Raw genomic sequence first — 26,162 nt, 5'->3', positions numbered from 1 at the left:
ATGGCTGCACAAAAAACATGCTGCAGGATGTTTATGCAACTATTTAAATAAGACGAAATATTTTGTAAAGATAGGCTGATCAGGAGGCCGCACTAACTATCGGAATCACAAAAAGAATAAAATATCGAGATATGTTTCCTAATTTACAAGCTTCTGAGGCTTTTCATTGCAGCAAACTTTCTCTCACGATGTTTTTTTTTTTATATCCAGATTGGTGTAATTTATCTGCGGCAAAAGCGATGCATAGCAGAACTGCTGCAGCAGGTTTATGCGACGCTTATTAGAGAAAAGTATATCATATAGTAGACTGCTGTTTAGCTTAATTTCAGTACAGTGGTCACAACGCATAGGCAACACATAGGCAGTGGTCACAACGTTGGTTGCTTGCTTCTTCCTCAAGTGTGGCGCTGCTTCATTAAACATTTCACCAAGCCCGTCTCTTCCTCTTGCAATAAAGCAGCGCCACCTGGTTCCGCAAGAGTTGGCAGACCTCTGCACTCACATGATGTATCTACTTCTCTAGCGCTTTTCCCGTGATAATTCTCCGGAAGCTCTTTAACTCTGCTCACGTCCAATATATTTGTGTATCATTCATCGGTCCGTTGATGACGCCTGCGGTGTCTGGTGGGTATATTTCCGGCTTTTTGCCTTGGTGCGGCGATGCAGAACCTGTAAAGACATATCTCATTAGAACATCTTGTTGCGCTACTTGTCAAATTTTTGCCAATGTTTCAAGCTGTGTAAGGAAGGAAGGAAGGAAAAAGTGGAGAAGAAAAGGCAGGGAGGTTAACCAGTTTAGCTTAACCGGTTTGCTACCCTACACATGGGAGAGGGATGGGGGAGATTAAAGATGGGGAAAGGGGAGAGGGAGAGAGAGCACATAGCACAGCACACACACATCGTCCGTTGGAGTCCATCAATCTGACATGGTACGTGACATCACTCTCGCAGCCGCTTGTCCAATCCCGTCTCTTTCAAGAACCGAAGTATTCCCTTTGTCGCCTTCACCTGCGATGCCTTCTGTCGGCGGCATGTGAAAATCGTGTCGAGGGACAATGTCCATTGTCCTTCAAGCTGTGTAAAAGAACACTACACACAGGCACACAGGAAAAGTGCAGAGTCCAGTGTATTCTTGAGTGCCACCTTGTATTGTGCAGCAAATTCTTTTGGCGTTACGAATGCGTGCCACGGGACTTCACATTTACTGATACATGAGAAGAAAAGCACGTTGATTATCAAATTTTGAGTGCACGTGACAAGAAACAAAACTGTTTTCGTGAAACATGACTTTCAATCCATGCTCGACACTCCTGATTATATTAGGTTGCAGGATTTCGATTAGGAATATGCTTCCAAAATTCAGTAAGCAAATTTGCAAGTTTCAGTGCTGCTATATAGTCTTGTAACATGTTAAGCAATGCTGGTTTCTCAAGCGCTGGCTTAGAACGCTAGGCATCAGTTATTTCGAAGCTAGTTTTCTTGATCGATCAAAGCTTTTGATTCATGTTGTAAAGGATTAGGTAATTGGGCGTTTTACTTACCTTGGCTTCATTTTTCTGTAAGGTGCCCGTTAGAGAAGAGCTAAGGCTAACTTCTGCCTTTCCATAGATTAAATCTGCTCGACAACTGAGCATTGAAATTTTCGCTGCGGAACAATTTCTGTTATAAGGCGGCAGACCGAACTACGGGAGAACGCGGCATCGCACGGCAAGAACTGGCTTCGCCGTATCGTATGCTGTAGCACCAAGCACGACTCAACTTTTCGCGAACGTGAATTCCCTCATTGTCTGTGAAAAATGTTCGGACTTTTAGATTAGCTTTTAATGAGGAACATCGCGCAACGCAGACGAGCGAACGATATTTTATTTATTTATTTATTTATTTATTTATTTATTTATTTATTTATTTATTTATTTATTTATTTATTTATTTATTTATTTATTTATTCCCAGGCCACATAGGGCGTTACAGAAGGGAGTGGGAACAATAAATAAGAAATAAAAAACGAAAAGCAAATATTAGGTAACATATCCAAGCGCATTTTTACACCCACTAGGATCTGTTATAGATACAATGGAAGTGGGCAAGTGGTTGCAATCATTACTAGTTTGAGGGATGAAAGAATGAAAGTGTTGGTTAGTGTGACAGCGATGAACAAGCACTTTATAACGATGGTCAAAATGAGGTGACGTGAATGAAGAGTGGGAAAGTAGTTCTTGCTTAAGACGAGGGTTATGGTGGTAAATATTATAAAATCAGGAGAGACGTGCTATTTTCCTGCGTAATGAAAGGGATGGAAGCTGTAACGCTGTTTTCATAGATGAAACACTGGAAAGACGGGAGTAGTTGGAAAAAAATGAAGCGTGCGCTACGATTCTGCACAGCGTCAAGGTGACTAATAAAACTTTCAGTAAATGGTTCCCGCACAGCTGATGCATATTCTAGTTTGGAACGAACAAAGGTTTTATGTAACGAAGGAGTTTAAGGGGCCATTGAAAAATTGCAGCCCAGGTACCCAAGCATGCGGTTAGCATTACTGACAACATAATTAATGTGTGGTTGCCAAGACAGGTTAGAATTAGTGTGGACCCCTTTGTAAGTAGTCACTTCTTCGATTGGGGAACCATTTATGTGATACTCACAAGCGTTAGTGGAAAGTTTACGGGAAATTTTTGTTAGTTTGCACTTCATTGCGTTGAATTTCATTTTCCATGTGTTACACCAATCAGAAATATCGTTAAAGTCAGTGTGTAGTAGCGATGTGTCAGTATCAAAGGAAATCATGCCATATACAGCACAGTCGTCTGCAAAAAGCCTAATAGAGGAATTAACAGAATCAGGTAAATCGTTTATGTAAATTACAAAAACAGGCCCAAGGACCGTAGCTTGAGTCACCCCTGAAAGGACAGGACAGAGAGAAGAATCGTAGCCATTAACAGTTACAAAGTGCTTTCATTTTAACAAAAGCTTTTTACCGAAGCAAGAATGTTAGAGTCAAGATTTGGTTTACTGAGCTTAAGGTAAAGCCTTAGAGCAATCTACGAATACACAATCAATATGACATCCCAAGTCTAGAGCTACTAATAGGTCATTAGTAAGCAAAATTAATTGGGTAAAAGAGCATAAAAAATATAAAATAAATAAAGAGAAACTGACAGGCACGCGATTTCTTGGCGCACGCGGAGGAAATTTCGCTCTGTAACGTCACATGGAAACTATTATTATGATTTGTTTTGAACACATATACACATATACACAGGTATTAGGAAAGGGAAAGTGAGGGGCAGGCTGGCAACTGCCACCGGAAGGGGCACAGCGCCTGCCTACTCTTCTGAAGGGAGGTGACAGCAACACAGAAATAGAAGATAGGAAGGAGGGGAGGAAAAAGGAAAGAGGAAAGGAGAGCAACAGGACACTGCAACAGGACAAATCTAAAGACTAAAGTTGAACTCAGCATCCGGAATTAAAGTGACGCCGCGTCGAACAGCCTCCACAATTATCAACCACATCCATGGCTAGTTCGCTATGCGGCTAATTGTGTTCTCCACGATGAGACGCCAAGTAAAGCTGCACGTAATCACGGTTGGTGTAGCAAATGACGCGCACAGGACAGCGCTCGCCCTGCTAAAGGCACTTGCGGCCTTCCTAGTCTAGTGGTTTTATGTACGAAAATAATGAACTGCAGAGGCACAGATTCACAACCAGTAATAACTTGTTTTCCTTACCTTCATCGATCAGGGACCGCTCTTCCAACCCCACAGTCAGCAGTGCAGCTGACCCCAAGTTTCGTTTTGGCGGGGTTGCCGTAGTCCCTCACTGTGATGTAGTCCTAGCAGAGGCATTAGCCGTTGTACATCTGCTCGCATGTCAACCCCGCCAGGACAAACCACTTAGCGCAATTTCGCCAAATGTCGCATCTGAAAAATGGGAAAATAAGGCGTGGCCATCATTAAACAACACCTAAAAGGTAGACCAAAGTTGAGAGTACGAAGAAGCGGCGAAGAAATTCTGTCCTTCTGGGCACAGTTTGAAAAGTGAAGCGCAACTCGGCCGTTGCGCAGGTAACTCGGACTTATTGTAGTTGTAGTTCTGCTGTGTTCATGAACATTTAAAGGCAGTAATCTCACGACAAAAGATTGGTCACCGGAATGCTCTCCAGCGTGACCAGTTTGTGCGACAAGCATTCAAATACTTTCTGCAGATATAAATCGCAAGTTTGCTACTCGTGGAAAAAAATTAAGAGCAACCGCTAACATATATATACCGAAGTGACATTTCCACCTTCACGTCAACTAGCATCAATCGGCCCTTGCGCAACTGTCAACAAGTTTCAGTTTCTTACAACACCGAGGAAAAATGCGCCGCGCCAAAACGAAAAAAAAAAGACATTCACTTGAAAACAACCGTGGAAAATGTATCGTTTCGTTCTATCGCTGTTTTGATAAGGATAGTGCTTGATTATTCATAACGACTGCAGAAAAAGTGTGCTCACCTCTCGTCCGCAGCGAGATGGAAAATTTTCGCCCTGCTGCTCGTCCCCGAGTCGCCACACCAGAAAGCCGCGCAGCACGGCTTGTGCGTTTTCCTCAGTTTTTACGAATGTTCCGGAACGCTCGCGGGCAGAGAACGAAAAATTTTAACCGCAGACCATACGAATAAAAGGAAACGTGCACGTGTATAAAACGCGGCAGCAGTCGACGAACAGTGTGGCAGCAGAAGGACTAAGAGCGAGATCAGTAGCCACTGTCGCAACAAATAAGCGACTAAATAAATATATGAGGCGCCGAAAGAGAAAATAGCCAAAAGGACATTTCATTTCTGCACATAATTGCATCCCTTTACTTTATTGCCATGTAGATTGAAAATATTGCTACGGGGTAGTATTCCCAATGACGAAGAGCCGTGCAGGAAGAAGACGAAGACGACGATTGGAAGCTAGCGCGGGCTGTTGCCTCTTGGTCAACTGCGGCGTATTGCCTTGTAAATATACTTGTAAACAGCTTTTCGTCGGTGTCTTCCTACGTAACAATATAGAGCCACATATGCAAACGTTATTGAGTTTTCCTTTTGGCTACCACTTTCATGGCGACGCTGCATTGCCAATACCGAAACTATAGCCCCACTGTCCACCGAGTGTTGAGACTGTTGTACACCATCGCATAGCGACTTTGGCACAGAGCCAGCAACGATTTCGGTCGTAGACTCGCACAGGTCCGGTGTGATCGCGCGAGACTTCATCACCACAAATGCCAATCCCAAACTACTCTCTGACCGCGTCTCGATGATAGTTGTTCACGTATGTAGTCCCGTATATAGCAACGCCAGCTGAAACGCAAAGGCAGGGGCTGTGGTGTTTTCTGGTAAAACACTAGTTGGCTGACGGACAGTAAATCCGGGACAGGAAAAGAAAAACATGCAAACGCAATTGGATCACGCGAGCATAGCGCCAACTCCCAACGAATGAGTGATTCTGTAGAAGCTGAGGAATAATGCTGTGTCTCATCACAGCGAAAAACCAAAGCGAACCATTGAAGCGCAGAATTATAGGTTCTGCAGAATGTCCTAAGCCAACCGCTCCGTGATACCGCAATTCCTGCCATGAGACAAAAACCGTTGCTATGCGACGATAATATATAACAAACCCAACCACCATATATTTGTCTTTTAACTCGAGTATCTCTCGCAATAATTAATTCTTATGAATCTGCAAGATTTTAGCTTCCTAGAGTTTTTGGCGATAACCGTGTGCCTGCAAGTTGGGCGACACCAGCGCATTCTCCTCACGTCTGGCTCATGCTCGTTCGACATTTGCTTAACACACCGCCCAGTCTTCCCTACGTAATGTCTGCCTACTGATTGTCGAATTAAATAGATCTCACCTTCCACCTATTCCGCCTAAGGTCCGCGGTGCATGTGATAAGCTTTGCGACAAGGATGAATCTTTGTTCATAACCTTCCAGCTTTTTGGTGCCGATGTTCTCAAGTGTATAATTTTTTTTTATATATTATAGGAATTTTTGTTGAAAGTTAGCTATGCCTGCTATGGTACGATTGAGCCAGTGGAAGTAAAGAATAAACTGGAAGATTAGTAGACATAAATCTATGAGGTAATGTTTTTTGCATTGTAATAGAACAGTATTCGCGATTGGTATTCAGCTTCTAGAATAAGATATCGAGGCAAGTTATTCAAAGCTGATCCTGATCAAGGGAAGGAAACACACGGGAAAATAAAATTGTTTGGATTGCATACGGCACACATTCGGAAATCATGATCGGGAGTTTACAGCTATCCTTTAAATGGATACAATCAACGAACTCTGCAGGTAGTAATACAAGGCACAGAGAGTTCGAGATTACCAAGAAATACTGAGCAGAGAGGGTTCGATATAGCTTTCTGAGACAGGAAGACAGGGATGTGGATTATAAAGAATTTTAGTTCGCATTAAGAGGAAAAGATGAAGCTTGGTGGGCCATGTAATGTGTAGGGTAGATAACCGGGGCTTTAAAAGAGTTACAATTACAGAGCAGGTGCCAAGGAAGGGAAGTGCAGTGGAGGACGACAGGAAATTAGATGGTGTGATAGTATTAGTACATTTGCAGGCATAAGCTGGAATCAGCTGGCGCAAAGTAAGGGTTATTGCAAATTACTAGGAGGACATAAATATGCTGATAGTGATGATGACGACTGCTTTATGCTATCACTTGTGGTCAGCTTCATTTTCATTGCTTACCTTTTTTTGTGGTCACTTCTTTGAAAGATGGAATGAGGCGCAATGCGTAGCCAGACGAACCAACGCGGTCATTTTGGGCAAGAGCCGACAATATTAAGCGACAAATACTCGAAGAGAAAGGAGATCGCATTTATTTTTCCTCAAAGACCCGGTGGGGGAGGGCGGGGAAGCGTTACTTAGCAAATGTGCCGATTGGTTTTTGTAGTGCATGAATGTAGCATTCGTTGCACTATCGCAAGAAGTGACGGTACCCAGGATTGGTTGACATAGAGCACTTTATTTTTCCTATTTTTGATTTATTTTATCAGAAGATCGCGCTGTGCTTGCATGCTTCATAGTCCAATTATGCACTGAGTATATTTGTGTAACATTGGCAACGAGCCCAAGTCGCAAATATTTTCATCAGCATGTTTTATATTCGCCAGAAGGCAAGTGCAAGTAGATTGTAAGGACAATGAGTAACGAATTGAGCAGGATTACGTGGTTTCTGGAGTAGTATAGAGCATAGACTACGTGGCAGCGCAGCCTGTCAGTTTATGAGTTTGTTTCTTTATATATATATATATATATATATATATATATATATATATATATATATATATATATATATATATATATGTGTGTGTGTGTGTGTGTGTGTGTGTGTGTGTGTGTGTGTGTGTGTGCGCGTGATTTATAAAGAACAACACGGCATGTGAAACGCAACGAAGTACAATATGTCAATGAATGGTCCAGAGTAGAATTCTCTCCGGTAGCGTTACGCTGCGGTACATCCTGCAGTGTCCAAGTTGGGCCAAATTATCCGTTCGGAATGTCTGATGCATTCCACATGAAAGCAAAATATGATACATATCCTAAGCATGTACTTATGTACTTCTTGTACCCCCCCCCCCCCCACACGTCTGTAATGAATTGGCGCTGGGGTTCCTTAATAAATAAATAAATAAATAAATAAATAAATAAATATCTTGCAGTTTATGCGAAGTGAAGCTTAAGTGATGAGTATACGTCTGTTTACTTCCATCCTGTTGAGTGTGTAAAACCACAAAATGTTTACCTTTATTCGATACAAAGATCGAAACATTCATCTAATGGAATATCTTTTTTTATGTTTGTAGGCTACACCGTCCGTAACAGATATGGCGAAATTCAAACACAAATAAGGCGCACACACAGTCTCGGACATCTGCGTAGCGAAGTTACGAGGACGAAGGCAACTTATGCTTGTCGATGCGAGATGTTTATAAACATTCAGGAGTCATTTACTTGTGTCACAGTGGCATACGCTAGGTGGAGCATGCCGACAGGAAAGTTAAAGGAAATCAAGTCAGTTAAAGAGTCAATTTATTATAACGTGCTAATGCACTAGCATGTCTATGTGCTTCGTGGATACTCCTGTGCAGATATTGTTGGTTAATATTTTATGTAGCAACATACGTACGCTTTATCAGGCAGAACTGAAGTGGCATTACTTTGCCGGCAAAAAAAAAAAAAATATGTGCACGTGTCCGTGCGTGGGCTTGTGGGAGTGCACGCGAAAGAGACGGTGAGATGACAATGGTACAATGACGATTACTCAAGGTTGATTCACGACAAAAATGACGAGCACGTCTTGGTGCCAGATATAACACGAACAGTACGACGATGTCGCACAGGCGATCGCGAGAAAACGACGACATGGCCGCAACGGTGATGAATGCGACGAAGCTTGACTCTGGCACGAACAAGACGGCTATGACATTACTACAGGGATGTGAAAAAGACATCGCAATAACGAGGACATTGAGATACGCAATAGGCAATAATGACGTCGTGGAGACAGTGGCACGAAGATGACGACACCAACAAGCTGAGCACGACAACCACAAGATTACAAAACGACAGTAATATGACAACTATATGATGACGTCCGTGGCATGATTAATTAAGACTGTTTCAGGAAAAAAACTTGCAGTTACCACCGACGATGATTGCCATAAGAACGAACGAACCAACGATCTAAATTACGAACTAAATTACGGACGGAGAAACGCACCAACCATTGACTGAACGAACCATTGACAGAGTCAACTAATAAACAACTGAAAGAGCGAAGGAACAGGCCAAAGAACGAATTAACCAAGAACTAACTAACGAACAAACGAAGGAGGGTTTCCTTGCCGAATTCGACCACCGAAAGTTGCCCACCGACCAACCAGGAAAACGGGTGAAAAAGGCAAAAAAAAAAAGGCATCGTTGAGAAGTTTGCAGCCATAAGCATTCTACAGCCTGCGCTTATGCCTTCGCCGCCGCTGCTACTTAAGCACCACAGTCAATGGTGACGCAGGTGCAGTGCGTGTTTAGAGTTGTAACCTTCTGTTGCCACCGCACGTAAGCTATCACGCCACCAATCATACATTCATCGTCAATCTTGTGGTCCTTATAATGTTGGTGTCGTGTTCATTATTGTTAGTATGATTATAGGTTAACGTGTAACAATATAACTGGATTCCACGATGAACTCGTAAACAATGACGGGACAATGGAAGTGAATATGGAGTTCCCGCTAGCTCCAAACAGAAGTGCACACATAAGCGGAGATACGTGTTGCAGACAAACAACTTTCAAAGATCATCAACACACACACAAAAAAAACATGCTACCGGTAAAAAGAACAAACGGTGTTACTAATAATGAGGAATGGGCATGGGTAACCCCATTTTTTCTCAAATAACAAGGTCCGTTGGCCAACTCTCATAATGATACGATCGCTCTTCTAAGACACCGACGGACTTAAGCACGTAGTCATCACACCAGAAGGTTCATGACCTTCAATGAGCGCCTACGCATAGCTGCCGAACCCCGCTTTGTTACAGTCAGAAATTCCCCGGATATCTTCTGAATACACCTGATTATAAATGCGTCCTACTTCTTTGTCCACACGCCTGTCATCAGCATTATTCCCTAGACAGGAGCCACACATCGCCTTCGTCATCGTCAAATCGCTACACAGATGTCTCAGCCTGGGCCTCCGTCGGATTTGGTGTTTGCATTTCGGAATTATTCTGAACCATCTAGTGCAAAATTATAAAGAGATGTACAACGAGAAGCTTGTGCATAGCATTGCATGGATTTAAAATCGCATAAGATGAAATCAAACAACTGTGCGCATCGCCATTAGCTATAAGCATTTATTTAAAAACCTCACTTCAAATTATAACATGTGCGTCAGACGAGCATTAATCTCCACTGATGTTACCACGACAGAAACGACCGAATCAGAGCTTAAAGGTCAGCAAATGCAAGCCCTGCACTGTGTCTTGAATACTGTACCAGCGAGTTTTGAACTGCGTTTCGGAATAAGGAACTAAAATATTATTTCCTTCAACTGCACGACATCAAATTCAGGTATTTGCTGCTTTGAGTAGGCAGCTGTAGTACATTTGTCTAATTACAGATGCGCCAACTTCAGGAGCACTAAAGAGGAAGCGCTTTCGGCAAAAAGCAGCGGATGGCACTTCGCGTGGGGTCTGCACCAAAATTTAATTCACCAAAATTAATTCAAAACAGTCGCACGGATCATCATTACCTCGTCTGCTTGGAAGCAACACTTGGCCCGGCTGTCTGCTCCCTCGTTCTTTGAACCAAGACCCACGGCGGTGTCCTACATAAAAGAGCAGCGAGCATGGATCCATCGAATTCGTGGTGTTTTCAAAAAAGCGGCATGAGTTGCGTTCGCGCGTTAAAGGCTAAAGCTATTCACGAAGGCACCTGAGCACTCTTTCGGCCAACCACGTGCACGGGTAATGACAAAATGGCAGCCAACGCGAAAGTACCGGCGATATCGATTCCGGGCACTTATCTGGTTATTGCAGTGATGCCCATCTTTAAGTGCAATGTAATGGCAGAAATCAAATAGCGCGAGAAGAACGAACACAGACGCTGAAGTTGCGTACGTTAAACGACTCGCCGAACTTGTTATTTCGATAGAGAAATTGTGATAAAAAAATATACGTTTGACCACCTATGATTCCTCAACGCACGCGTGATCTTTTGATCATCAGCCTAGGAGACGACAAAAAAAGTTGGCCACCAGGTCTACAGGGTGCGCAAGAAGACATCACGCAGCTAGAATGGCTGGCCACCAAGTCGGCAAGGGTCAGCAGCCAGATACTAGGCTGCTAGATCATTTACAATTTTTTAGCTGGCCAACAGATCCACAGGGCGGGGATCAAAACAACAGACCTCTAGAATTGCTTGGCACCTGATCCGCAAGGTGGGCATCACGACACCACGCTGCTAGGACAGTTGGCCACCAGGTCAACAGGGCGGGCATAGAGATTCCACGTCGGTAGATCAGCTGGCCATCAGATCCGCAGGATGGACGTCAGGAACACCTGGCTGCTAGAACAGTTCACCACCTGGTCCGCACGACGGGCACCGAGTTACCAGGTCTTTAGATCAGTTGACCACCAGATTAGCAGGGCAGGCATTGAAATACCACGTCAATAAATCACATGGAAGTGGGAAATGTAGCCATTGAAGCAGCATACACTAAACAGCAAAACAAGGCGATTGTTTGCTCATAACTGAACATCGTTGTGCTGTAGCGGCCACATGCATGATATGAACGACGTGACTTCTTTAATGCTATTTTCAGAGTAACTTTCACTAGCCAGACAGCACACATTTTTTTTATTTCCTCCGTTCCATGTTCTTCATGCGCTACTTCATTGGCTACGTTCCAGCTCACCCAGTTTGTGATTTTTGGTAGTGTTATCATACTCATTGAAATTAACCGCGGCATCGCTAGTTAAAAACATTTATTTGATTCATTTTAAACTAAACAATTATCAAATACACATTTATAGCGCATTCTTAATACTTTATCGCTAAGAAATTCAAGAAGCATTGGCATACTCAGTTTTAGTGCGCGCGAAATTGTTTTATAGGCAATGCGCAGAGCGAAAAGCAGTTGAAATATGGCTACGCAATACGTCACACCTTCGAAATGCTCACCTTGCCGGCTTGACTCGTACAGTAGACCACCGTGTTGCACTGAAGCTTGGTCCGGTGATGATGCACAAAGGGCTAGCATCCTCTCTGCCCGGAAGATGCGTGCAGGACACGACCATGTCAATCTCGTGCGGTTGGTTTTCGGCACCGATGAAAAAAAAAAGGAGAAAAGAAAGCATTGGGAAAGAGCTGAAGACACGGAACCTTGACCTTCTATACACCATTAGATAGAAAGCTTGGCAGAGATCAAGAAACGCTTTCAACCGCATACTCGCACAGATCCGGTGTGATCGCCCGAGTAGTTATCACCTCAGATGTTACTTCCAAACCCCTGGCTATCCACGCCTCGACGATAGTTATTCGCCTACGTATTCCCGTATGCTGCAACGCCAGCTTAAATGCAAAGGTGGGGGCCGTGGTGTTTTCTGGAAACACATTAAAATGCTGATGGACCGTAAAATAAACACAGGCAAAGGCGTGTGATGCACACGGAACATAGCGCTAACCCTCAACAAATGAATAATTCGGGAAAGGGCGAGAATAAGCACTATGTCTCGTGAGAGCGAAAAATCAAAATGGAGTAACAACGAGTGAACTAGTAGGTACTACAGAAGGACCTAGACCATTCGCTCCACGATAACGAAATTCCTCACGTGACAGCTTAAGCGAACCAGTGCGATACTAACCCATTACAACCCCAACCGCCGTATTTCTTTTATGGCAGGGAATTAGGGGTGTTAGGAAGTTTGAAAACATATGATGTTATGAGATGGAACTAGACAAGTATTATTGGAAATCGCTGGTAGAACAACATTAATACGCTGACGGTGACGGTGATGATGATGACGGCCATAATTTCTTTCCAGGGTGTGGAATTCCTATATTTATTTATCCCTTCCATTTTTTAAGGTCACATTTGGCTCCTGGCGCTATGTGGTGCAATGGCTAACCACACGAACCTACGGGGTGAGTTTGATCAAAGACTAAACAAAAGCGACAAATACTCGCGAAGAAATGAAATATGCTGGTTGGTTTTGTCGTGCCTAAGAGTGCAGGAGACCTCTCTGGCCTAGACGGCCAGAATTAGACGGCCAGAATTAGACGGCCTGAGCTGAAATTTCAGACGTGCATATCTCGGGACACAGGCGCGTTACTAAAATTGCACAAAATGGAATGGTCACCAAATGGCACCGTCTCTGAGTTTGCTTTATAAACATACATGCTAACTGCAGTAAATAAAAAGTTAATTATCGATTTTGATTAAATGCTGACATTACGACGACAATTATCCTTACAGTTTGTGGCCGCCTGGCCGCATTACCTAGGTAGACAAATGGCTTGTGGTGTACTCCTCTTCGCATTTTTTTAACCCGAAAGTCTGACTTTGAACACACTGTATAAGTATAACACCGTGCTAACAAAAACAGTTTCTAGGGCTTCGCTTGCGTGTCAGCCGGCCGCAATCACAACTTTATATCTGCCCGACGTGATTAGCTCGCTTACCCCGTCTGATTAATCGCTCCAGTGGGACCACACAAGTGTGTACTCATGCGCGTCGGTGCTTACGAGGCTTGCCTAAATTTGCTATCTAGAGAAGACGAGCCTGAACGCTATAATGACCAACGCATCATTTATACTATGCCGAGTTTCAGAGCTCAAAATTTAAATTTAAGAAAGCGAAACTTAACTCATGGCCAGTAGTGGCGTATTTGATACTTCAGCAGGTGTTTAATACGCCGGAGCGAGGTTGCAGCTGCAGGTAGTTTAAAAACAAATTACTGACAAGTAATGCTATACGAATTGGCATTTTGCTAGAACAACATTTCATCGTATCTTTCTTGTACAAATGTACATGTGCGGACATAAGTACTTAGAACACGGGAGCGGCAGCCGCCTGCAATGCAAGGGCCAACACTCGCCAGCAGCCTCAAAGCTGCTAGAAGGCATTGGGATGGAACTACTGTCATCGCCGGCATGCGAGCATGCGCAATGCAATTTAATGCTTTCTCACGAGGCTGCTAGAGAGCATTGGGATGCAGTTCGACAACAGGTCCCGTGTTCCAATTACATTTGTCCGTACCTGTACTCTCCGTGGCCAGAACTAAATGGGAACAAGTTGTTTTGTTTTCCTTGATGGGAAATTGTGCTCGGACATTAGACGGTTAGTTAAACTGCAAGACGCTGCTTGTATCTAATATGTTCTTAGGGAGGAACTATGTCCAGGTGGAGAGGGAAAAAATACGCAAACTGCATTGAGTGTGAGCCAGGTGCGCTATATTTTAGTTGTTGCTCAAGGGTTGAGATACTAGTATGACGTGTGCAACGTTATGGTAACGCTGTCCGCCACTTTGCTGTAGCCGTCTGCCTGTCTAGTTATGCCGCATCTTAAGTCCTGGCCTTGTTACCTGATTATTCATCGACTTCTTTGTGAAGGCGAACGATTGTGTCAGTGCGTGCTAGTTTGTGACAAATAGAGAAAATGACAAGGCAACAGTACGACGACTTTGACACGACGTCAAGGATAAAAACAGCCTGAAAGCATGAAAAAATTTCCCGAAGATTACGATGCTCCCTAATGCAAAATTTGAGCGCAGTTCCATAGGCGTTTTCATTCCGCGATATATTGACTGCTGCGGACGATCTGTATCGTTCGGCACGTTGCAAATGGAGCCAAATGAGGTGCGACTGCCTCGCTAATCTGGAGACCGGGAGAGGTAGCGCGTGGGCGACGCGTGGGCGCGATTCACTGCAGCCGCCGCCGACAGACCTCCCAGACGACGCGCGCTACTCCAGCGCCATCTCGTAGCCAATTGTCGAAGTACTACGCTTTTCTGATTGCCAATGTAAGCGTGTAGCCTGAACGAACCAACGAACGAATGAGTGGACGCGGCAACTGATGAATTAACCAGCGAACTAACAAAGTAATGGACGAGCCAACGAGCCTTTTTTCTTGTTCAGTCTAACCACAGGCCATCGATCATCCACGAAAACGGGCGAAACAGGCAAAATGAAAAAAGAAAGGTAGCTACTCGCTTAAAAGTTGCAACCTCGAACATTCTACACCCCACGGTGCAACTTTTTTTGCCACAGCAGTAAATAGTCGAGCCATCGACGACATAGTCGTCATCATGTCGTCATGTCAACGTTGTTGCGTATTCACTGGTTCTTAATAGAATGTCACGCAAATCCCGGTGATCCAGAGATAAATAAACAATGAAGTGAACAGAGAAGCGAAAACACAGTTCCCGAAAGCTACTAACATAAAGCCCATACTACATACAAAGCAAAGTTTCAAGGATCGTCCACAAGGAAAACAGGGACAGGCAAGAACGAAGTGGTATGCAATACCATGGATTCACTCTTAAAGCAGCATGCACAACGTAAACTTGGTTGTTCCTACTTTTAACTTATTGCGCTCACGAACACCGAACAAACGATTTCCCATAATGACAAGATCGCTCTTCAAAGATACTCAGAGACATACATGAGTACGTAGCCGAAACAGCAGAGACTAACTACATGGCCGTCTGTGACCACCTGCGCAGAGTTGCCGAACCACGCTTTTTTTTTTTCGATATTACAGCTGGCTCGAATAAGCGTGATTACAAATGTATTTTAGTTCTCTGTGCACACACCTGTGCATCCGCCTCATTGGGTGTTCGCATTTCGGAATAGCTTTCGAACAGTGTAGTGCACAGTTATAAAAAATGTACGAGGTGGTCGTTGGGCACAAACACTGCATAAATTTGCTCGTTGCATAGGATGAAATTTAACAATTGTATGCATCAGCTTTACTTGTCTGATATTTATATATACATGAAGCTTCCCTTCGAGTAGATGCCATCAAGTTCCTTCGACCTGCATAATATGTCATTTTCGGCATAATTTTATCGCTCTTGGCATGCACCTCATTCGGCATGTCCTCCGTCGATGGTGCCACGGCAGAAACCAGCAAAAACATCACGAGACGTCGTCCTTGAATGCGCCTTCAGCAAGTTTTGAATGTCGTGTCGGAATGTGGAACGAACAGGTTATCTTTTCAACGCGCCGACATCAGATTTGGCGAGGTGCTGGCAGCTCTAGTGCACTTGTCTAACGGTTGATACACCTACTTTGCGAGCAGGAAAAAAGCGTTTTACGGCAAATATCAACGAAAGGTACGCATCGCTGAGCTCCTACACAAAAAGTTCATTGTGCGTATTTACTTCGCTTCAAATCAATTGAAAGGATTACGCTCACCTTGCCACCTGGGAAACGGAACTTGTCTTGGCTGTTCGTCCCCCGGTTTCCCAATCATGAGCAACGGGAAGTCCTGCATGCACGAGCAGCCAGCATTCTTTTAGCCAATTTTGTGCCGCCTTATTCACGAAAATAGGTAAGCCCTATCCCGCTGAATCACATGCACCGACGAAGAGAAAAAGGCAGCCAACGCCAAAGGAAGCCGCGATATTATAGTAGGCTACATCGCCTGCTACTGCGGCAAAGGCAACGTTGAAGCATGAAGAAATGGCCGCAATCAGAAACCGCGATAGGAGCGAATTTTTAGTTGAGACACGTCGACATAAAATTCAGCGCAATGCTGCATTGGAGTGGCAGCTATATGGATTTCGCCTAATGGTTGATAAGCCTACTTCGCGAGTAACAGAAAGAAAGCGTTTCACAGCCAAAGGAGCGGAAGGCACTTGGCATAGGTGATACGTGATATTTTGATTGTGCCGAATTATTGCAAAGCAGTTGCAAGAATCGGTCTCACCTCGTCTGCTGGGAAACGTAGCTTGGCCTGGCTGTCCGTCCCCCCGTTGTTCGAGCCACGGTAAAGTGCTACAAAAATGAGCAGCCAGCATTCTTTCGGTCACTCTGTGGTCCCTGCGACAAAGCGGCGTGAATTTCGGCTTGACGTCACCAGCTAAAGCTATTCATGAAATCAAGTGTGCACTCTTGCGCGCGACTATATGCACCGACATACGGCAAAATGGTAGCCAAGGTCAGAGCAAGCCGCGATATCAATGCTGGCTACACCGCCTGCTGTTGTGGCGAGGGCAACGTCACAATGCGAAGGAATTACCGAAATTAAACAGTGCCAAAAAAAATGAAGATAACGACACTAATTGGACGATGGTAGCCTACCAAGTCGCCCAGCTTGACGTTTTGACAAAGAAATTGCAACAGAACGATGGGGGGATTTAAAAAATCGTTTGGCAGCTGTGGTTCTTTAAGGGGGCGTTACCTTGCGATTACCAGCAGAACTAAAAACATAGGCCTTGTTTGTACGTTGCAGTAGGCAGTTGCAGCATATATATACAGTACAATATGTACCAACTTCCTCATTTAGGATACCCCAACCATAATGAACTCAAGAAATCCGCTCTTACGAAAGATTTCCTCACGTCTCGCCATTTTTAAGTCAGTATGGCTTACAGGCCGGAAAATCCAACGAAGACGTTCGAGTTGGACGATCTAGCGTGAAAGCTTTTAATGGCTTACATATGGCACCGCACTTTTGCCGCAGACGTGAATTAAGTTACGTACTATTGTTAACAACTTCTAGGTGGTCACGAATGTTGCTCTACCACGGAAAGTGGAACACAACTGGAAGCGAGACAACGCGGACAGCGCTGCCTGGCGCCTATGTTCTCTATAATATACTGCGCTCGGAATACATGTGGCTGACTCGCCTTTACAAAGACTACCCGCATCTTAGGGCGAACGAAAAAGATATGCACTCTGTTACGCTAGTAAAATATAACTTTAACAGTGCTGTCACTGTGTTTTTCGTCTTGCTGGAGCCTCTGTTTCTGGTTTTTATATTGTGCGGCCAGGTTAAAGCGCGGCCACACAGATGTGCAAGACTGTGCAAGTTGCTTTTCCCGAGCGGCAACGTTTGAACAGAGTGTTCATTTTGCCCCAGCGAGATACTCGCGCGCTCTACACATAAATGGATGGGTCTGTAAACATATTCAGGACCAACCACCAACCAAATGCACCAACTTTTGCTAAGCATTAGGTTCGTCGGACAACTGCAATGAAGTTCAGCCCCTATTAGAGTAAATTTCTCGAAGCGCCATATGTCTTCAGCATTTTATGAGGCACACTCGAAGAATAAGAACGCACCTTCTCCGAGGTATACGTCTTTCACGATGTCTTCCTAGGTGACTTTGTCGGCTGATAACTGAGAAAGGTCGTTTGAAACAAAGTTTCTGCATTGCTGTATTTTATGGCCTGTAGTGCACGCTGGGAGGCCAGGCGTGCGAAATAAGCAATTATTCCTGCCGCTACAATACCTAGTCGCTCGTGATTTTGGCTGCCTTGTCGCCATTTCTTCTTGGGGGGGGGGGGGGAGTGGGTACTATATCGTTCTCGAACTTTCTCGAAGGCGAGGAGATGAAGCATGGGTACGCGATTATTTCCGTCAGCGATCGCCTGAAGACTGCGCTCGGACATATAGCGTTCCCGCGCTTCGAGTTGACAAAAGAATAAAACAAAAATTGACAGTCACTTTAACATACACCAAAGAGGGTGAAGGCGAAAGCCTGCGCGCTCAAGTGACATTCATTAAATTACTTAACATTATCATTAGAATGCGTTGTTACATCTATCGTTTTCTACCACCAGATGTAGTGCGTTCCAATGCCGTAATTGACGCTACCTTAATTAACTGTCTTGATTAATTTTGCCATAATTAATACCTAAGGTTGAGGGTGCGACTTCCACCAAACTCCATGGGTTGAAGTACCTGAATTAAGCCTACCTTAATTAACATAGCCTTTTTTTGCATGATGAGCGACATCGGAGCCGTCTGTGGAAGACGACGACGACGAACGCGCAAGCAGTGACAAGAGCGCGTGTATGCGCAAGGCGAGCTTAGATTACTTTTTCTACGGTACTCCGTGTATTCCAGATCCGGTCGTGGGTTTCAGCCGCCTAAGGCTTTCGCCTTAAAGGCACGGCCGTGGGCCAGTCAACATTATATCTGGCTGACGGAATTAACGCGGTTAACTCTTCTTATCAATCGTGGCAACGTGGCGCACAATTGCAAAGAGCGCGTTGACATACGAAATACAGAAGACATACGCACTAGTGAAAGACATACAACATGACATAACTTTCCAGTGGATTCCAAGTCACTGCGAAATCACAGGAAATGCAACAGCTGATCACACGGCACGTAGCAGCACACCAAGAGAATGAATTATCACTTCCTCTAGCGGTGAGTGATTAGCGATATCTATTGAACAATCTATGCGGTAGATTGTCCAAGGAAACTTTGTTCATAAACGGTGCGCAGAACTCTCAATTATATCATGTACATCCTGAAATAAAATTCAATATTGTGTTTAAAATCAGTCGATCTGTTGAAACAACAGTTCGTAATTTTCGGCTAGGCACTTCCTATATCAAAAGTTTCCTGTAGAGGTTGAGAAAAATTAACAGTGCTACATACACATGTGAAGAGGCTGAAGAAGACAAAGTACGCCTACTTATACACCGCAAAAATCATGATGCTCCCCGCAAGAACTTTTCGGAAAAACTACACGGCTTGGGTAGACGGCCACTATGCTTAGGAAGAATTTCGGGTTCATGGCCAACATGAGAACTTCAAAATATTGCTGCGCCCCTTAGTACAATTTTTGGAGGAATAAAAAATACGAAGTCATGCAACAGTTATTTCTCGCAGTGTTATTATTGACAAGCACCCTTAATTACATCTTCATTGTGCCTTCGTGTTCATGTATTTGTCGTATTTAGAGTGCGGCATTCAAGAGTGACCGAATTCGCAAGTGCAACATCTTCTATGTGAACATCTTGGTTTTGTGAACATTTATGCTGTGTTGACTCGCGTGTTGCATGTGAACACTTCGGTTTTGTGAGTACTTTTGCTGTGTGAACTGTTCTCTTCCGCGAACATTTATTTATATTTCAGTATTCACACTTAGTACGCGAATGTTTGTTCACGTGTTCATCAGCCCAGTTTTGTGATCGTTGACAATTTTCGGACGATAACTATCACATGAAAGAGAAGAGGAGTAGCCGGCGGCGCACATAGGCGCCAACCTCTCCTGAAATACATTTAATAATAATAATAATAATAATAATAATAATAATAATAATAATAATAATAATAATAATAAAATGGCTCGTGCCTTAAAACAAAGGCACGCTAGCATGCCTCACCTGTGTGTCAGCCGCAGTCAAGTTTGTATCTGTCTGACGCAATTCGCGCGATTAACTCTTCACAATTGCGTGAACGTGCGCGTCGTAGCTCATGAGAGTTGACTGCGTAATTGACAAGATGAGTCTTAACTCTGTAATGCCCAGCGCATCCTTTATACTAGACGCTGAGTTTCATAGCTCAAAAGTTAAATTTAAGCAAATGAACCTGACTCGTAGCCTATACTAACACCTTTCATACGCTGGAGCGAAGTTTCTGCGGCGGATATTGTAAAACAATAATTACTAAATAGATCATTACTATACTAAAGCTTTTACTAAAATAACATATTAATCGACTTTTATTGCTTGGTGCAAATGTACTCTTCTTGGCTACAAAAAGGAAAAGGCGGACAAGCTGCTTTTATGTACCGTAATATCCAACTGCGTTGGGGCATTATGGGGTGAATTGAACAAGATATTACTTGCACACAATACGTTTTCTATGGAGTAACAACTAACTTACATAGATCAATTTACTCACTAAATACTAGCTGTTTAAATGACTGTAAGGAAAAGTTGTAATTTCACAATAAAAGTGAGTCAATACCTCAAGTGTAACAGTTCATTAGAAGCATTGTGTCTTGCATTGTTTCGCAAATTGCTGACTCTAAAATATACGGCGACATGCGTTGTTGCCCCAGCAACTTTTGCGTAGTGTGGATTTAAGCTGGACATGGTAACGCATTCACTGCAATAGCATAGCATTTCTCTGCACATTCCGATTCTCGAAGGTGGATCGGCCACAGAATTTCTGGCAGTGGATAGCGCTTTCAGTCCTAGCTGACGTCATCTCTGCAGTTACAGCGGGCATTATGAATGAAATCATTATCGCTGAAATTCAGTTTCTCTAGTTATGTTCCCTGAGCTAAATGAACAAGTTATTCTACACATGCAATATACTTGTATTGCTTTATATTACACTGTAGTTACCGTATCAACACCACTTATTTACACCACAGTATTTGCGCCACTTCTATGAAGTGTAACCAGTAATAATTATTTTCTGAGGAACCCGCGTTTCTTTATTTTCCTTTTTTTTACTAGTACGAATCTCAGGCAGACGTCGCCGAATAACACGCGAATAAGGAAGTAAAAAATTTTTAGCGACATATTTTTTTTAACGCACCATCTCTCTTGCATTCACTTCCCTCCGCACTCGTTTGAATAGTCCTCAGACTTCATCTGCGGACTATAAAAAAGAAATACGCAGTACATTCGTCATATTTGTGAATTTGCAAGCAAAGAACGCCCCAAAACTTAGAGGCGCCGATTGAATTGGATTTGTATTCCTGCGTCGAGTAAATGAACAACTAGCAAACCTTAGCAACGGCATTATAAGAAGTGAGGCGCCACAAAAATAAAGGAAGAACAGTTGGAATGGTACTCGCCGTCGACATCTCGTTCCCGCCCATGGCCGGTAGTGCCTAGGCCTTCCTTACACAAACGCCGGCTGGAATCCGCAGCTTTCCTAAAGCTCGTTTAGCCTTGCGCTGACGGTGCCGATTTGTCTTCTCGTAAAACACCGTTAAAACGCACACAGAAATCAGTGCTTACATCCCTGAAGGCAAGGTTGCGGACCGACGCCCTCCGCTGTTCGAACGCCATTTGCAAACTGAGTGGACGGAAGTTGTCAAGCAAACCCAACTTCCGGCAAGCTTACTCGAAGAAAAAAAAAACAATAATTCCGCGGACTTCACATGCTACAACACGCTTTCGTTATGTTGAACACCGTATACAATGTCCCCACATTACTTTTTACCACCGTCGACATGCATGCAATGTGTGGTATACACGGGCGCTCTCGCAGCCTCCGCAGAGGGAATCGAACCCAGGACCGTCTGCGCAGCAGCGTGGCGCCTTAACCACTGCGCTAACGCCACGGGTGCGCCTCCGCGTTTTGTTTCCTAGTGATAGTATTGGAATAGTATTCCTGAAGATCTCTGTGTTGGAATTATCAGATTCCGCACATATCGATTACTGTCAATATGGCGCAGAAGCAAACAATGCGCACGCAGACGCACGCTAAGGTTCCCCGAGGCCGCAATAATAACGACGTAGCCCGCACAAACAATTTGACCTTTGTTACTAAACTACCCTTCCGCAAAATGAAAAAAGAAAGAAAGGTAAGGGTCATTTCACTTTGCGAAAGTAGATGACCGGCGGAGCCGTACATACGGTGATAAATAATTTGAAGGCTCAATCCACTCTGTGAAGGTGGATTACTAGCGAAGCTGTTACCTTCCACTTAACCTCAACGCGCATCGTATTGCCGTTGCCCCTCGGGAGTTCTTACTTCGCGTGGCCTACCCGTAGCTTATATTCTAACTAAACCGCGTGCATATGTTACGCACGATGTGTGGCTTTATACGTAAACCGACACATACGTATTCAGACCCCCTCGCACCAACGCCACTCGCTTCTACGCAGGAACCTTATAGCAGCGCCAACCCATTTTTCGGCGACCTCTCGCCGCGATCCATCACGCACGGTGGCACCATGCTGCACGTGTGCGCGTGCGCTACATGTGTTTGTTTGCGCCAAATGGTTGATTTCTAGAAGGCCTAGTTTTCTGTGGGCCGCCACGAAAGAATCGCCAGTTGATAGAAGTAAACATCTTCGCTGTAATATGGTGATTAAACCTAAAGGACACGTGCCACAATGAATTTCGTTTTCTCACGAATTTTTCTTGTTTTATGAAATTGCAAGCTCAGTGCTTTTTTTAACGTTCTTTTGTTTGTGAAAGAGAGAGTGAAAGACGTGTATCAATCGAAAAAAAAAGAAAGCGCATATAATAAAAGAGAAATCGAAAGGTTCGCTAGGGATCGAACCACGGTCCTGCGAAACACCAGCGAGAAGCGTTCGCGCGGCGCCATGAAAACGAACGCCGGTGACGCCTTTACAACTGCTGATCTGTACGGGCGCTTACTTTTGTTTAAAAATGTAGCAATAAAAAAGGTATCCAGCTAAAGCCGTAATCTGCATTCGAAAGGCTTCATAATTGGTGGATTTTCGCAATATATTTTCCATTGTCGCAACGCCAGGTACGCTATTCAGCATTCGGAACCCAGTGCAATTGCTCCAGATTCGAACCCGGGACCTTCTGTTGCCGCAAGGGAACGGCGTATCGACTGCACTACCGAGGCGGATGAAAGAAGCCGTGCTCATTTGGGTTTCTTTTCGACTTTTTACGGTTTGCTTAGGCGCTGCTACGCGGCAAGATGTACTTAGAATGGAGGCTCTCGATTCTGGTATTTGTTGTTGACGGTATATAAAGAGATGTTTGGACACGAGTACGGCGCAGGCGACTTCTTCGCTCTGGAATACAACACACGGTTGCAAAATACAACATATAAAAATTAACACGCAGTTACAATAAGGTTGCGTTATCACATACGAGTCCAAATGGGAGCACGACCTTACAAAGACGCGCTTAAAGCAATTATGCGAACAACAGTGTCACACAAGAAACTCCCAAGCAACGATGTCGATTAATTTAGACTACCCGTAGTCTACCCAAAACACGGATACGTGTGCTCTCGCTAAGGCCCCAAACGAAATGCGTCCCGCGCAGTTGGCAATCGAACCTGTGACTTCGTGCTCAGCAGCAGCCGCTTGACTGAAGAAAACGTTCACTCGTAAAGGCTATTCTGAGCTGTCGACATGGGACCGGCTATCCCGGTAACTTCACGAAGTACCGTCTTCAACGAGTTGAGCGAAATATCGTAACCACCGTTTTAACAGGCACTCACTTTCTTCCCCCCTGCTTTCATGTCTAGGCTGTACTGCTTGGCTACTATCCAGTAACCGGCAACGTTCGAGAGCGGCTTCCAGGATGATGACGAAATGAATTTTGTAAAAAAAAAACTTAGAACGCTAAAGTAAACACAGTATCTTGCGCTATTTCTACATTGAGCACACATATGCCCAAGAACGGTGGGCAGGCCATTTCTTTTCTCTTCTTTTTTTTTTGAAGGATGCGGAACGCGTGCGCGTTAGTCAGTGCAGCCTATCGCATGCGATGGTATGCGTGTGTTGGCAAGTAATCCTTCAAAAAGAAAGATACTGGCAGACACCACTGACTTTTTGATTCCATTAATTCAATTACTGCGCACAGCATTTGTGCGATGGCGAAGGCTTGCTGCTCTCCATTGGCGACATGCAGCAGTGATAATGCGAGCTGGCTCGAAGCTTCTCTCCCCTTTTTAAGCGTGAGCGTATAGGCCCCCCCCCCCCCCCCCACTTTGTAGATTCGCGATGTGGGTGCATGAAGCTCAAGTGATAAAAGTTGTCACAGCCTCAAGAATCAGTTCAGCGGCGCAGCTGTCATGGGCGGATGACGTATACAAGAATGGGCGATCGGCGCTGCCGATGACGTCATCGGGAAAAGTAGCGTCGTGCGCAGCGCATGGATTAAGCCCCGACATGGCGCTCGGAGAGGCACGTGATCAGTTCTGTGTCGGCGCTTGGAAAGAAATGAAAGTACCCTCACGCGAAATACGGGTTTACTTCGCAGAAAGAGGGTCGTGTTTCTGTTTTTTCTTTAGTTTTCTTGTTCCTATTTTGTTTTGATGAATATAATTCAAAACGTGTGCTAACGGGCCAACAGATTAAGGGCATTCAATAGATAATCGGGTGGTCGCTTTCACGAGCACTTGCAGGTTTTAACTGCCAAGGACAGTTCCGAGCTAAGAAACGGGCCGATCATGTTTACCCGTTTCGTATAGTCATGATCCTAGCCTTAGGTGGTACACCCGTTACCTGAAGAAAAAAAAGAATACGCTCCATAGAACCGAGCACTTGTCCGTGTTACAATAAATACGCGACGCGCGGGAATCGAACCAGTAACCTCGACTTCTCCTTATCAGGTAGTCAGAGCAACGTTCATCGAAACCACTCGGCTACAGCTACCGCACTCGCTTACGACGTTATGTAACGACGTAACGACGACGTTACGAAAACAGCAATTTTGAAACGGTGAGACGAGCGCCATACCCATTTTAACTTTTTATCGCGATGTTACAAACCAAGTAAACCGCTGTTTTCCAAGTTAAATTTTACCTTTTGATTATTTACGAGAGTTGAGGTGAGTCACTTGCGTTAAGAACGTTATAACACACAGCGAGTCATTTCATGTTTCAATACTCTACACTACACAACGGCTCATTAGGAAGCAAACTTCTGATAATTTAAGCCTCCCACCAATTACATGCATACGTGGCAAACGTCTGCCAGTGTTTGTTGGAACTAAAGTAGGGAATAGCGTACTACATAAAATTAGTATCTCACAGTACTTGTTTCGATAACCGAATAAACATTATTTTTAACTAATGTTTTCTACTTCCTGAAGTGGTGGGTTTTCGTGTTTTGATTTTCTCAATTCCTGTGTAATTCTTTTTTTTTATTGGTAGACGTGCTTATATTGAAGTGTTGTATAATGCTATTCGATTATATTTATCAGCTGAAGAACCTCACCGCGACGCCCGTGCTGAGCCGGGGTCCCTCAAGGGCTGCAGCAGAGAGTAACAACTTCTCCCTTCTTGATAAAAAACCACTTCTCTCTGCTGAAAGCTGAAAGCGGTTTCACTGAAGTTGGCAGAAACACTACAGCATTCCTATCGGTAAAGTAGTTCGTTCAAACGTCAGTCAGAGTTGTCTGCAGCAATTTCCCGCTCTCCTTCTCTTTTATTTTATTTTCATATTTTAAGAACAATGCAAATACCTACATTTTATTCTGCGCAACGGCTTCATTGCAAGACAAGACACTGCAAGTAGTCGACTTCACTACAGTACAGACCGTGGGAAACAATTTTTGGCTTGATCTGGTGGAGATAAGCCTCGCACTGTAAGAGTAGCGCCGTCGTTTCAAGTTTCGCGCCACCCAAACTTTCTCCCCGTTTTTTTATATTATAGGCAGTGCAATACCTACATTTCATACTACGCATTGGCTTCACTGCAAGGCAAGACTTGCAAGTAGTCGGCTTCACTACAGAACAGACCGTGGGAAAAAAATTTTGGCTTGATTTTTGGAAAGATAAGCCTCGCACTTTAAAATTAGCGCCACCGTTTCAAGTTTCGCGCCACCAAACTTTCTACTCGTTTTTTTTTTATTACACTGTAATACATACATTTTATACTAGGCATTGGCTTCACTGCAAGGCAAGACACTGCAAGTAGTCGGCTTCACTACAGCACAGACCGCGGGAAAAAGATTTTGGCTTGATTTTT

The 26,162-nt window shown here is 44.1% G+C and overlaps 1 long non-coding RNA gene across 3 annotated transcripts; it reads right to left on the bottom strand.

Annotated features, from left to right (window-relative positions):
• Nucleotides 1-532: 532 nt before the first annotated feature.
• Nucleotides 533-21,548, bottom strand: LOC139049631 (uncharacterized). 3 transcript variants are annotated; one of them, XR_011508440.1, is made up of 8 exons: nt 21,326-21,548; nt 16,480-16,592; nt 15,966-16,038; nt 11,730-11,813; nt 10,956-11,131; nt 10,300-10,374; nt 3,726-3,917; nt 533-669 (listed from the first exon to the last, which is right to left on the bottom strand). It is a non-coding gene; the product is annotated as an uncharacterized lncRNA (long non-coding RNA). The 3 variants fall into 3 exon arrangements; XR_011508442.1 differs by having other exon boundaries at nt 10,975-11,131; XR_011508441.1 differs by lacking the exon at nt 21,326-21,548 and adding an exon at nt 17,114-17,284.
• Nucleotides 21,549-26,162: the final 4,614 nt, after the last annotated feature.

This window comes from Dermacentor albipictus, chromosome 9 (genome assembly GCF_038994185.2).
Source record: "Dermacentor albipictus isolate Rhodes 1998 colony chromosome 9, USDA_Dalb.pri_finalv2, whole genome shotgun sequence".
Lineage (NCBI taxonomy): Eukaryota > Metazoa > Arthropoda > Arachnida > Ixodida > Ixodidae > Dermacentor > Dermacentor albipictus.
The sequence above is the reverse complement of the archived record's forward strand: the minus strand, read 5'-3'. Positions and strand labels throughout refer to the sequence as shown.